Source organism: Camellia sinensis, chromosome 5 (assembly GCF_055761805.1).
Source record: "Camellia sinensis isolate YWXY chromosome 5, ASM5576180v1, whole genome shotgun sequence".
NCBI lineage: Eukaryota > Viridiplantae > Streptophyta > Magnoliopsida > Ericales > Theaceae > Camellia > Camellia sinensis.
The window spans coordinates 192723509-192736358 of NC_138965.1; positions in this window are offsets into that span (position 1 = coordinate 192723509).

The following is a 12850-nucleotide window of genomic DNA, read 5'->3' on the forward strand; positions in this document are numbered from 1 at the left end:
AGGGTTAGCATCCGAGGACGCGTACTAGCTTATCTGTAGCCCAGAACTCTGTGAGTAACAATGTTGTAAAGATATGTTCAATTGAGATTATTTTCTGAACAATGACTGTACTGCTTTATGAAATGACATTGTTTACTGAATGAATGTTTGTCCTATTTGTGAACTGTATTCGTGGCATCCATAGCAATTTACTGTTACTGAACTGTTACTGCTACTGTTACAGAGATCTCTGTCGGTTCCCATGTTTGGAACTATTACTGATGGCCATCGTTGACTGCTCAGTCTGTTAAGACCTACTGTACTGTTTTGCTATTGGATGTACCACATATGACTATTATAGTTTCTGAATGACTGTTATGGCATGAATTATGAGTCACAAACTGAATGACTGTTATACTGATAAATAACTGTTTTCAATACTGAAAGGACATTCATTCTTAACCTCTTTACGCATTTTTTATTCACTGGATTTTAGCTTACTGTTTATATACATATGTAGGTGTTCATGCACCAGACCGGAGTTAGGAGTGTCGGATTAGCTCTTATTTTGTCAAGCCAACCATCGTGCCTCACCTTGAGGTTCCAAGTGCTGCCAAGCTAAGGCTGCTTCGGGGTGTTTTAGATCTCCCTTTTCTGTCTCTGTTTTGTATCGACTGTATAGACTGTTATTGTATTGTTATGGTAGGGACTTGGTCCCTAACCTGAATGATTGTGTTTGTATGTATATACTGTTTTGTTTCTGAATGTGAATATATATGAAAAGTCTTTTTGCATACAGGCTGTCACAGCTCATTGGACATTTTTTAATTACTGTTTTGGCTTCCGCCAGCCCCTGCACTCTGTATTACTGTTTTACTGTTAAGTAAGCCTTCGGCAATCTCAGATTACTGGCCGGTTAAGGTGCTAAACCCATAGGGGCGGGTTTGGGTCGTGACAGGAATGTCCTCAATTTCCATCGCCGGAATCAAGTGCAGAACTCAGAGATGAAGCCGCTCCACGCTCACAGCACCAATTGTGCGTACCGAATACCGCACTAGATAATTGTGGATCGGAGCTCTGCACTTGATTGGACTATCCAAGAATTAAGACCCTACAACAAGGAGCACCGTTAGAGCTGCCCGGCCGGGGTTGGCCGGATAACCCCTCCGGTGTGGGAATGAGTAATCGGAGAAGGAGGAAGGTGCTCTCTAAGTGTAGAGAGTTGTGTTTTTAGTGAGTAGGGTTTAGTTTAGATCAGTTACCTTCAGTATAAAATGAGTGCAGTTTATATAGGACTCCTTACTTGTTGCCCAAGATGGTTTCATAAAGCTTTAGTACTGTCAAGTTTCCTCTAGCATTGCTCAAGATAGGGGACCGTCTGGTAGTTGATAAAGGGTGTATATACTCATTGTAGTCATGCTGATAACAAACCACATTCTTTTGATTAATCATTTCTGTAATTCTAGGTGTAGGGGACTAGCTGAAATGGCAACTTGCACATGCATGCGTTCACTGCTTCCACGTTTCTCTGATAAGTCCCTTTGGCTCGGTACCGTCATGCCTCAGTTCGGCCCTCTACGAGATTGCTTGCAGAGATGGGCTGGTCTAGTAGGACATCTTTGTATGAGCTCAGCCAATTTTGGTTTGGTCCAAGGATCAAGTCCTCAAGCTCGGCCCAACCCAACATCGTTACTAGACTGACCTTTCCACTGCGAGTTCGGCCCAAGTACTTAAGGACTTGGGTGGATTTTTGATGATGTAATTAGGCCTAACTAGCTAGTCCATTTGTTTACCCAGCTCCTCTGGACTTGAGTCTAATGGATTGAGCTGGCCCAAGGCTTGGATCCGACCCATTTCATATTTAATCCATTCAAACTAGTTCCATTTGAATAATAAAATACATATCACATCAGCAAATATAAAATTATAAGATTTATTAGTTTGTAAAGCGTTGCTCATAATATATACATATATATTGTGTGAGTGATTTTCCGACCACACTGCCAATCAAGCACCCAGCTGGAGAACACTGGCAGAATAGACTAAGCCTGAGCGACCTGCAACAGAAAGAAGAGATCCCGGCAGTGGCTCATCCACCCGGGGGCACTCCGACGATCAAGTCAGTTATCTCTCAAAGATATCAGAAGTGCTCAACTCACTATTTTGAATACAAATTGCATACCTTAGACCCATGGGGGTGCCTCTCTTTTATAGCAAACTCAATCCCAGTCCCAATAGAAGCCTAGCTCTAATGGACTTAGGATTACTGCTAATCTTGGACTCTCAGTAGGATTAGGATAAACTCTCTAAGAGTCTTATCTTAATCCAAACTGAAGTCTTCTCCTATTCTAGGACTCTTGTCCCTTATCCGCTTATCTCGGATTCTGGTATTGCCACAGAATACCTCGGCAGTGCCCCAAATATCTCGGCAAACATGATCTACCCACGTAGCACCTCGACTAACAACCTCGGCCACGTGGACTACCCCAAAAAATATGTCCCCACACATGCAAAACATGATCTGCCCACATATGGGGACATATTTTTTGGGGTAGTCCACGTGGCCGAGGTTGTTAGCCGAGGTGCTACGTGGGCAGATCATGTTTACCGAGATATTTGGGGCACTGCCGAGGTATTCTGCGGCAATACCAGAATCCGAGATAAGCGGATAAGGGACAAGAGTCCTAGAATGGGAGAAGACTTCAGTTTGGATTAAGATAAGACTCTTAGAGAGTTTATCCTAATCCTACTGAGAGTCCAAGATTAGCAGTAATCCTAAGTCCATTAGAGCTAGGCTTCTATTAGGACAAGGATTGAGTTTGCTATAAAAGAGAGGCACTCCCATGGGTCTAAGGTATGCAATTTGTATTCAGAATAGTGAGTTGAGCACTTCTGATATCTTTAAGTGATAACTGACTTGATCGTCGGAGTGCCCCCGGGTGGATAAGCCACCACTGGGATCTCTTCTTTCTGTTGCAGGTCGCTCGGGCTTAATCTATTCTGCCAGTGTTCTCCAGCTGGGTGCTTGATTGGTATCGTGGTCGGAAAATCACTTACACATATATATATATAATTTTATAAACATAAAATTAATATATGATAAGACACCATTTTAAGGATTGTTTTAAAATGCTAGAAATCATATGAAATGACTGAAAAGCACAAAAAACACGAGAACGATATAAAAAGAGAAGATTATTTTGAATTTTTATTATTCAAAAATACTCATCAGTCTCAAAAATAAAATACTAAACATTGTTGGGTGACCAAGTAACAAATTGTGCACGAAATCTGTTAGAAATTGGGCGCCCATGTGGCATGATCCTTAGAACCTTTTGAACCTGAACCTTTTGAACCTTATCCATGTAAGTTTGAATTTGAATTCAAAACTTATTTGGATAACCATTCAGGATATCTATATCTATCATATCAATAGATATGGATAGATGGATAGATAGATATTGGTTATATATCAGATTATATGGTTAATCTAAAGATATACATATATCAGATATACGTTATGTGGTTTTTACCCATAACCTTTTTTTCCCAAACTCTCTCTCTGACTCTCTCCCAGAAAACAACGATCAAGCCATTTTGCACTTTGACTTGTGTGGGTGATACTCATTTTGTAGTATCACTCCACTGTTGGGTTCGTTGACTGATCAGATTTTGGAAACACGTGATTTACCCACGAGGTTGTGTCATTAAGGTATGATCCGAATTATTTTTATCGGCTGCGTTAATTTATAATACTTTATGATTTACATTGGTATCAAAGCCTATATGGGTTTTTTCGTGCTTATTTTTTATACATTAAAATATGTGTATTTTTTTTTATATAAATATATACACATTATATGCATGAAAATTAATGGAGGAGGAAGATGAAGTGCACGGTTTTTTGCATTTCAACTCTCATTGATTGAGAATGTGATACATTTCATTTTTATGTTCATTAAATGTTATTTTTAATGCCATAAATGTTTTTATTGTGAAAAATGGAGTCCGACAGTACAAAAATCGAACCAGAAAACACCGTCGAAGGCGGAGCGTGGGCCTCACGCGCCACCTGACGCCGTGGGAGGCTTCCACGCGCCTCCACGCACTGTCACGCGCTCTCACATGCCTCCACCCGCCTCCACGCGCGCGTTGTTCCGTGCTTTCCACTCACGCGCCCTCCGCGCCACACACGCGCGCCGCGTGCTGAGCCGCGAGCCGAGCCGCGCGCTGAGCCGCGTCGTTTTTCCTCTGCCGGCTTGGCTACTGATGTAAGGGTCTGTTTGTTTTGTTTTTAAATTCAGAATTACGTTAAATGGTCATAATTAATTCGTTATAGCTTTGTTTTAAGCGTGGTTAGTACCGTTAGACTCAGAATTATATTTTCTATCTTTTGTAAAATTTTGAAAATTTTATGAAAATAAAAAGTATTTTTCCTGTGATTATAATTCATTATTTATGCTTTAAAATGCTTCTGGTATTGCATAAATTATTTTCTGGGGTTGAATTTTTTATTGTAGACTTCTGAAATGTTTTTCTATTTACTGGAATAATTTTTTCAGTTTATCAGATTCTGAAATTTTTTATTTCTAATTTAATGTGTGTTTATTAGTTATTTAGAATTTCAAAAAATTTCAGAAGTGATACAGTTTCTGTTATGGCATAATTTGAATATTAAATATAGCATATTATTTTTTTTTAGGGTTTGTAATATGTTGTGATTAGAATAGAATGATTAATTATTTTTTATTTTAATTATGTTATTAAATGTAACATAGCATGTATTGATTGTGAATCTACATTATGATGTTATTGTACGGAATTAGAATTTTTTATCATGCTTTTAGACATGCCATAGTTAGTGGGAGGTTATTCGGTTGAGAGAAATCTTGGTAGATTAACTCCCGAAAACTAATTTTTTGCGCAGAAATTAAATTAAATTTTAGATAATTGTCACCTGTGGCGCAAGAGATGATTACGAGCATAGCAGATTTTCGATCTTGCGACTTGTGTAATATTGTCACTATTTAATTTAGATTTTTGTTGCAAAATTATATTATGCTAATCAAATTAATCCCAATGCGAATTTCTGTCTAAATTGACTTAGCTTATGGAAGTTAATTAGTTGACCTAGACTTAGTAAAGATGTTCAAATGTGAACAATGTAATCCCATTCTTTAGATGAGCAAAAGTCTTGGAGACCTTAGGTCAAGTCTTAATTGAGCCAAAGTAAGGAAACATGACTCAAAGTCGCCGTGGTTTTGTTGCCTTGTTTGGCATAATAAAAACTAATGTGTGCGCTATGGTTAGCGGCACGCTACGTAGTTTTGGTTGGCGAGTTTTGGAGTTATGAAATTAGTAAGCCCTCAATAGATTTGTATATGATCTTGACTATTAAGCTGCACGGATTGACTTTGTAATTTGACTTGTAAATAATGTTACATCATTAGATGAAGTAACATTCAAGAGTCACGTCATCCAAGAAATGCGAGCTTAAATAAATTAGTCATTAAGTGTAAGACGAGTAGCCAGTATGAGCAGTGTTTTGCTCTCTACCCAATTATTGGGAGTGGATGGAGCAAAATTTCATGCACTATAATAGTGTGCGTTGAAATATCACGTGAAGTTAAAAGATTAGCGCTTAGAAGCTGCAAAATCTATTAACACTAAGTGAAAAAATTAGCGCTTAGAAGTTGCAAAATCTATTAACACTATGTGATAAGATTAGCGCTTAGTGACTGCAAAATCTATTAGCATTGCCAACTTGTCTAAGTCTGGACACTTACTGTTTCCACACTTGAGTGTGAGACATGAGGAGGGGCTTCTTTGTATGATTCCTTAGCTAGGCTAACGTTTTTTAATAACGTTTACCACTAAGCGCAAATGTTGCAGCATAATAATGAAAAGGTCAAGGCCGACAAGGTTGTTATGACTCTAAGAATTGACGCATGACTCGTGAGAGCATTGTGTTGAATTAGACTCTTTAGCCTAATTCGGGCTTAAGTTACTTCAGGAGCTGTCATAGTTGATAGCTTATTCTCTCCTTCTTGTGGATAGTAGAATTAATTGCAAGTAACTATGAAGCAAGAAATAGATATGGCAAGAGGAGTATCGTCATCTTTCAACTAGATGCAGTAAAGTGTATGGAGAATAAAATTGACTTGAAGGTGTAGGGGATTAGCACTTACTAATTAAATTTGCGACTTAGGCGCACTTGATATCTCCATGACATCCTTTTTATGATCTAGTGAATAAAATTAGTCGTGAGTCATTACCTAGTTAGGCCTAAATCTTTAAAACTTGTCTTCGAGAACTCACACATTAAGATGATTGGAATTAGTTTATGACATTGGTCATGAACCAATAGCTTATTATACTTAATCACATTAATGAGATGATGACAAGATGGTTTGAGTAGGCCTTCTCGGGCCCACTCGCTTATGACATCCTGCTCTCATGTGAATGTGTAACTTTGTTCGCAATGGGTGCGCACAAGTAAGTAGGAAAGCCGTAGAAGGTCATTTGTTTTGGCGCATTTAGTCCACTATGATATTTGTGACTAGATATGTGTAAGGGTATGATAGCTAAGCCTCAATATTGACACATTTATAGATTACGATACGCATCTGAGTCAAGACTATTTGATCTCCCATAAGTCAAAAGTTTTGAGATGTTTTTTGACATTGCACATATGAGGTTGAGGTTGAGATCAATTAGATAACAGCTTTCGTGCTTTTAGTTTTGACCAAGGTGACGAGTATCTATTTGAGTTATTTTTAGAAAACTCTGTGAAGAGAGATGGATGCTTAGAAAATTGATTATTCCTAGTACTCAACAACACAATGGTGTAGTAGAGATAAGGAATTAAATATTGTTAATGTTAGGTGGATAATGGCGCAAAATGTTTCCCAATTGAAAATTGCACTAGTTTGTTGCCTATATACCTAACTAAGTGCCCTCCATATCAGATTTTACACTCCATTTGAGTAATAGGTTAGCGGAGAGCCATCTATGGGCGATCTGTAACCGTTAAGCAGCTTATCTTTATTTTACTTCTCATAAGATTGCGAAGTTAAGACCTAGGGTTCTATTGCACATTATTGTATGCTGTCTTGTAAACACAAAGGGACGTGTGGCGCATTATTGTATACGGTCATGCAAACCGTCCGGGTCATGTGCATATAGGTAAGCAGCTTTGTGGTAGTGTAACTAAGTCACATAAAGTTTTATTAGTAAAGGTGATGTGAATAGAGTTTTTGGAACTCTATAAGATAGAGAATTCTAAGCATAGCGCTCTATGTAGCCTAGTTGAGAATGGAAAGAAATTTTCAATATCCTAGGGACAGTGGGAGTGATGTGCCTACTAATGGATTACTCCGTTAGAGAAGAATACTCTACATTCTTAGTTGCGTGGTAGCGAATGTGAAAATTTTCCACGTCATCACTGGGTAATTGAGAGGGAAACATTCATGATTGCTCCACAAAATGATAAAGAGCCTAGGATAATGCCTAAGGCTCTAGTCCCCTATTTTTAGAAAGTGGATCAATGTTGCGCAGTTTAAGACAAAGTCTTTGAGGATTAACCATTTTTATAATTTGGCTGACTTTCCATTATGACGCAAAACTGTTATAAAGTTATGCGTAATTTGGATAGTTATTGTTGAGGTATAAGGCTAGCTAGATACCGAAAAGTCGCACCATTGAGGAAAGTGTAGACCATGAAAAGACTTCCTCCTGGGGAGTGAGGTTATTTTGACATAGGCTATGATTGACATAAGTTCGGAACATTCATTTGTGGACATTGTAACCCAACTTTCTCGTTAGAGAATTGGATAAGTAGATCCGTAGGGATTTACCTTCTGCTTTTATGGTCAAAAGTTAGAAGCGCAAAAAGGTTGCTAGTTCCAATAAATCTTTTGCAGCCTAAAATAGTTATCCAAATAGTGGTTCTTAGAATTCGTCAAGCCATGATAGGCCAACGATGATCGATGAAGACCACTGAGGCATGATTAATGGTCCAAAAGAATTTTTTCCTTACTTAGTCATTATGAGCCAGGAATTTATAAGGTTGTCGCCACCTAGGATGGGCAGTCCTCTATTTTAGATATGATGGACATGGGTGATGTAATTTATATGCTCGAATATACGATCCTTAGGGATTGCTTTTGGAGAACTCATGTTTTGTCTTCGATGACTTACATAAGGAATATCCTAGAACGATTCTAGATGCAAAATTGTAAACCCATTGACTTACCTATCGGTAAAAGCCAGAGCCTTAGCTATTGAGTGAATCCTCAGATTGTCTTTGGGAGAAACAAATGACCTATATTCCTTGATCTTTTCTTTGTTGTGGAAGCCTAAAGTACGCTATGTGGGCGTATTCGGCATGATAAGTGTTATCTTTGGTAAATGGTCAACTGAATTGTTTAGACATTGACCGTGCTCATTAGACTGTGGATAAAATGTTTTACTAGTAGTATATTAATTAGCTCCTTGTAAGATTTAATGCGCTAGTTGGGTGCATATGTGCTAGTTGGGCGCATCAAGAATGAACGCAAATTGGTCACCAAAATATCTTTAGAGAGGTTATTGCGCAAGAGGTAGTGATCTTAAATCACTTCATGTGAGGCGCACATGGTGGATTCCGTTGTATATACTTATCGCAAGAGATGCTGATAAGGCTTATATTTGGAATCTAGAATTGCGCAAGCAGTGGTCAAATTTTTTTTTAATCTATCACTTATTTTGAGATGATGGGATGTTGACACTATTATGGTTTGTGTCATAATGATTAGCAGATGATAATGTCAGTAGGCAAGATTGGCTTACTCACACGAGCAATCGCCCTTGGCGCTTGGGAGCGAGCAAGGATGAGACTAGTGGTTTATTTTTATTTGGAGCCAAGAGAGGCTTAAATAATCCACTATATATATCGCCTTGGTTACAACCAAGATGAGGTCGTGTTAAGGATCAAACATGGATATTAGTACTCACTTTCCATGTTGTGCCTGTTATGATTAGCCAAATGCGAGATCTCATTTGGCGCCAAGAAGGCGAGCAAATAGAGAATTTGGGTTAGGCGCTAGAAAGCGACTAGACTTATATCTATACGGTGTATCGAGGATGACGTCACTCTTTTGGAAGAGTTACTCTACCGTAACATGTATTCATACTATATGTGCTTGGCGGCTGAGTAATGAGGTGAGAGAATGGATCCCTGTTTTCTCACCGTGTGAGTCTTACGTGTCATTATTGATATGACTTTCATTTATGTACCCTTTTGTGACTTTTGACTATGTCATAAGGTAAGGGGTTGATGTTCTGCTACTTTGGTATGTTGCCTGAGGTCATGTATGATTCGGCCTTAAAGGACATCACTCGGAAAGCGGTCAATCCTAAACTAAATGGCATGAGGGCAAAGGGAAGATCATCTAGTATTACACCACTGTTGTATATTCACTGCCGGCAACTCACATCGCTCTATATGAGAGGCGGATTGAGTGTGAATATATTACAAGAATTGAGAAGGTCAAACATGCTCTTTGAGGGATTAGAAATGTTTTTTAGACCGGTGTAATTAGATGGGTCTGGGGTATATGAGACACTATTTCTGTTCTTTTTGAGTTGATGTCTCTATGCTGGCTCATTTTGAGTTTCTAGTATAGAGCTCCCACATGCAGGTGTTCTTAGCAGTCGCACGGTGCAGTGGCTAGTATGAGATTGTTTATTTTTTAGAGGAGATTGACATAGAGATGTGGCAGTGTCATGCCAACTCATGTCCGAGTGGGAGATGTTAGAAATTGGGCGCTCATGTGGCATGATCCTTAGAACCTTTTGAACCTGAACCTGAACCTTTTGAACCTTATCCGTGTAAGTTCGAATTTGAATTCAAAACTTATTTGGATAACCATTCAGGATATCTATATCTATCATATCAATAGATATGGATAGATGGATAGATAGATATTGGTTATATATCAGATTATATGATTAATCTAAAGATATACGTATATCAGATATACGTTATGTGGTTTTTACCCATAACCTTTTTTTCCCAGACTCTCTCTCTGACTCTCTCCCAGAAAACAACGATCAATCCATTTTGCACTGTGACTTGTGTGGGTGATACTCATTTTGTAGTATCACTCCACTGCTGGGTTCATTGACTGATCAGATTTTGGAAGCACGTGATTTACCCACGAGGTTGTGTCATTAAGGTATGATCCGAATTATTTTTATCCGCTGCGTTAATTTATAATGCTTTATGATTTACAAAATCAGATTAAAGGCCAAAATTGCAAAAAATTGTAAATTTAAGTTATGTTCAAATAAAAAATCTAGAATATAAAAGAAATTTCTTAGAAAATGCATGACTCAAAACATATTTATATAGATCCCAAAATTAAGCAATCATATACATTTTTTTTAACTATAATTATATTTTTATTAAGAGGCCTAAACGGCAATATTCGCTCAAAATCTAGCATAGGTCACTCCTAGTTGTGAGTTGAACTTGTTGAATCATTTCCAATCAAATATGAGTGTTTCAGACTTGATCCCTTGAAAATTTATCAAATTTATCAAATTCATCAAAGGGTCAAATTGCTCCATGAATTTATTGTCAATTACTACTTCATCGTCAACTTGTTTTATTTATAGTTTTTGTTATTGATATTGTTATCATAAAATTATGGGAAATTATATATATATATATATATATATGGAATGTAATGATATATGCAAATAGAAAATTTGTACCAAAAAAATTTATATAGAATAGCATGACATATTTGTGTCCATTAATTTCATAAAAAAAATAAAAATAAAAAAGTTATGATTTTCTATGATGAACGTTATGATTGTTTATGATGTGTATTATGATATTTTGTAGTAAAATTATAAATAACGAATTTATGATGTGCACCTTAAAGCTCGGGATGATAATGTTATGATAATTTGTGATTTTTGTTATGACACCTTAGGGTTTTGTTCTGATATTTTTCATTGAAACAAAAAAAGTAAGTTGTAGTGCAAAAGTTATGATATTTTGTGTTTAAGTTATGAAATTTTGTGAAAAAATTATGAAAAACATACTATATATACTTTTTGAGGGTGTATATTATAATATCTCTCTTAAAATAAATTACAATTTCTAAAATGTTACTACCATATATTCTTATAAAAAATTTCATATGAAATTTTTATTTATAAATCATTTTATATATATATACTATTATATATGTGAACAATTCACTTTAGTTTCTTGAAACCTATTACTTCCTTTTGCCAAGTGAATTTTTTTATATCAAAAAAAGAAAAAAAAAATTATAAAGTAAAGTGTACAAAATTTGAACCTAAAGTCTTGGATTTGAAAAACATCCTTCTCACTTGATCAACAAATACTATATCAGTTCCACAAAAAAAAAAAAAAAAACACTATATATATTTCTAATTCAAAATCAAAATTTATATTTTACATATCTAATAACATACCCATTAAGTAGGCTTATGCCAATAATATATATATATATATATATGAGTAAAATTACAGTCATACTTTTTTATAACATTTTATGTGATAGCATAGAATTCACTCCCATCATGGTTAGACGGTGGAAATCAGGAATGTATTTAGGATTATGTTTTTGAGGGGTTATTTTATAATTTAAAAAATTAGAAATTACTTTATATAATTTTAAAATTATTTATAAAAAATTTAAGAGTATGAACTCTTATAATTTTTAATTATTTTAAATTTTTAATATAATATATAATATTTTTTAAATTTTTGAGGTGCGGCCGCCCCTAACCCCCTAATCCATCATTGGTGAAAACTACTATAAAAAAAATTGTGGAACTGTAATATGACTCATATATATATATATATATATATATATGTGTGTGCATGCATTACGAGATGGGGAAGGTGAAGAAAGTGATGTGTTTTGTGGAGAAGGAGACTTGTTACGTATATCGAGGTCAATCAAAGTCAAGTAAATGCCAAAATAGTAAATATATTCCTCTCTCTTTCTCTCCTCTTACAAAAAAAACCACGCGTTTACAGCGTTCATTGGTTTTGAAAAGTAAGCGCAGTCCTGCGTTTGTTGTTTTGTACACGGAAAAAGTTGAAAAAAACTTGCTGTCCTTTTTTATTTAACAGTAAGGTCGAATTTTCATGATTGAAATAGTTTGATTTAGTTACAAATTTTTTGAGTTGTTTGTCCACCTCTAACCAGGACAGTGGCTGGCTCACCGGAATAGAAATAATATAATTACACCAATTTTACATCCAAACATACATTTATAGATATAATGAATAAGGATAAACATTGAAAAATTACTAAAAGTCAGCGGTGACTAGTGACCGGTGATAATGAGATGAATAGATAAGTAATATTAAACAAATAAGTAAATAAATAACTGATACTTAAATCATAGTTAAATATTTGAATAGATAGATTATACGTACGTAGATATATGACATTTGAACAGATAGATAAATAGGTAAATTTTGAACATATAGATGTCGTTTTGGATAAGTAATATCATTTTGATCCCAAAAAATTTAAGTTTATTGGCTCAAAAGTTTCAAAAATAGACGTTTCGCCTGAGTGTCCTATTTATTAATATAAATCCCGTTACCTTTGTGTCCAGCAATAAAAAGAATTTAAAAAATTGTTTATGTATAAAATCACTCAAATCTAAAACAGGACAGGAGCACAACCATCCCAGACCAAAAAAAAAGCAAAAACAAAAAATGCCCAGAATTTTATTTCAATGGTTAAGGTTTACTTGAAGGATGGATCCCACACCAAAAATCTAAAATATGGACCATATATCTCAAATAAAAATTGTTGAGTTAATAATATAA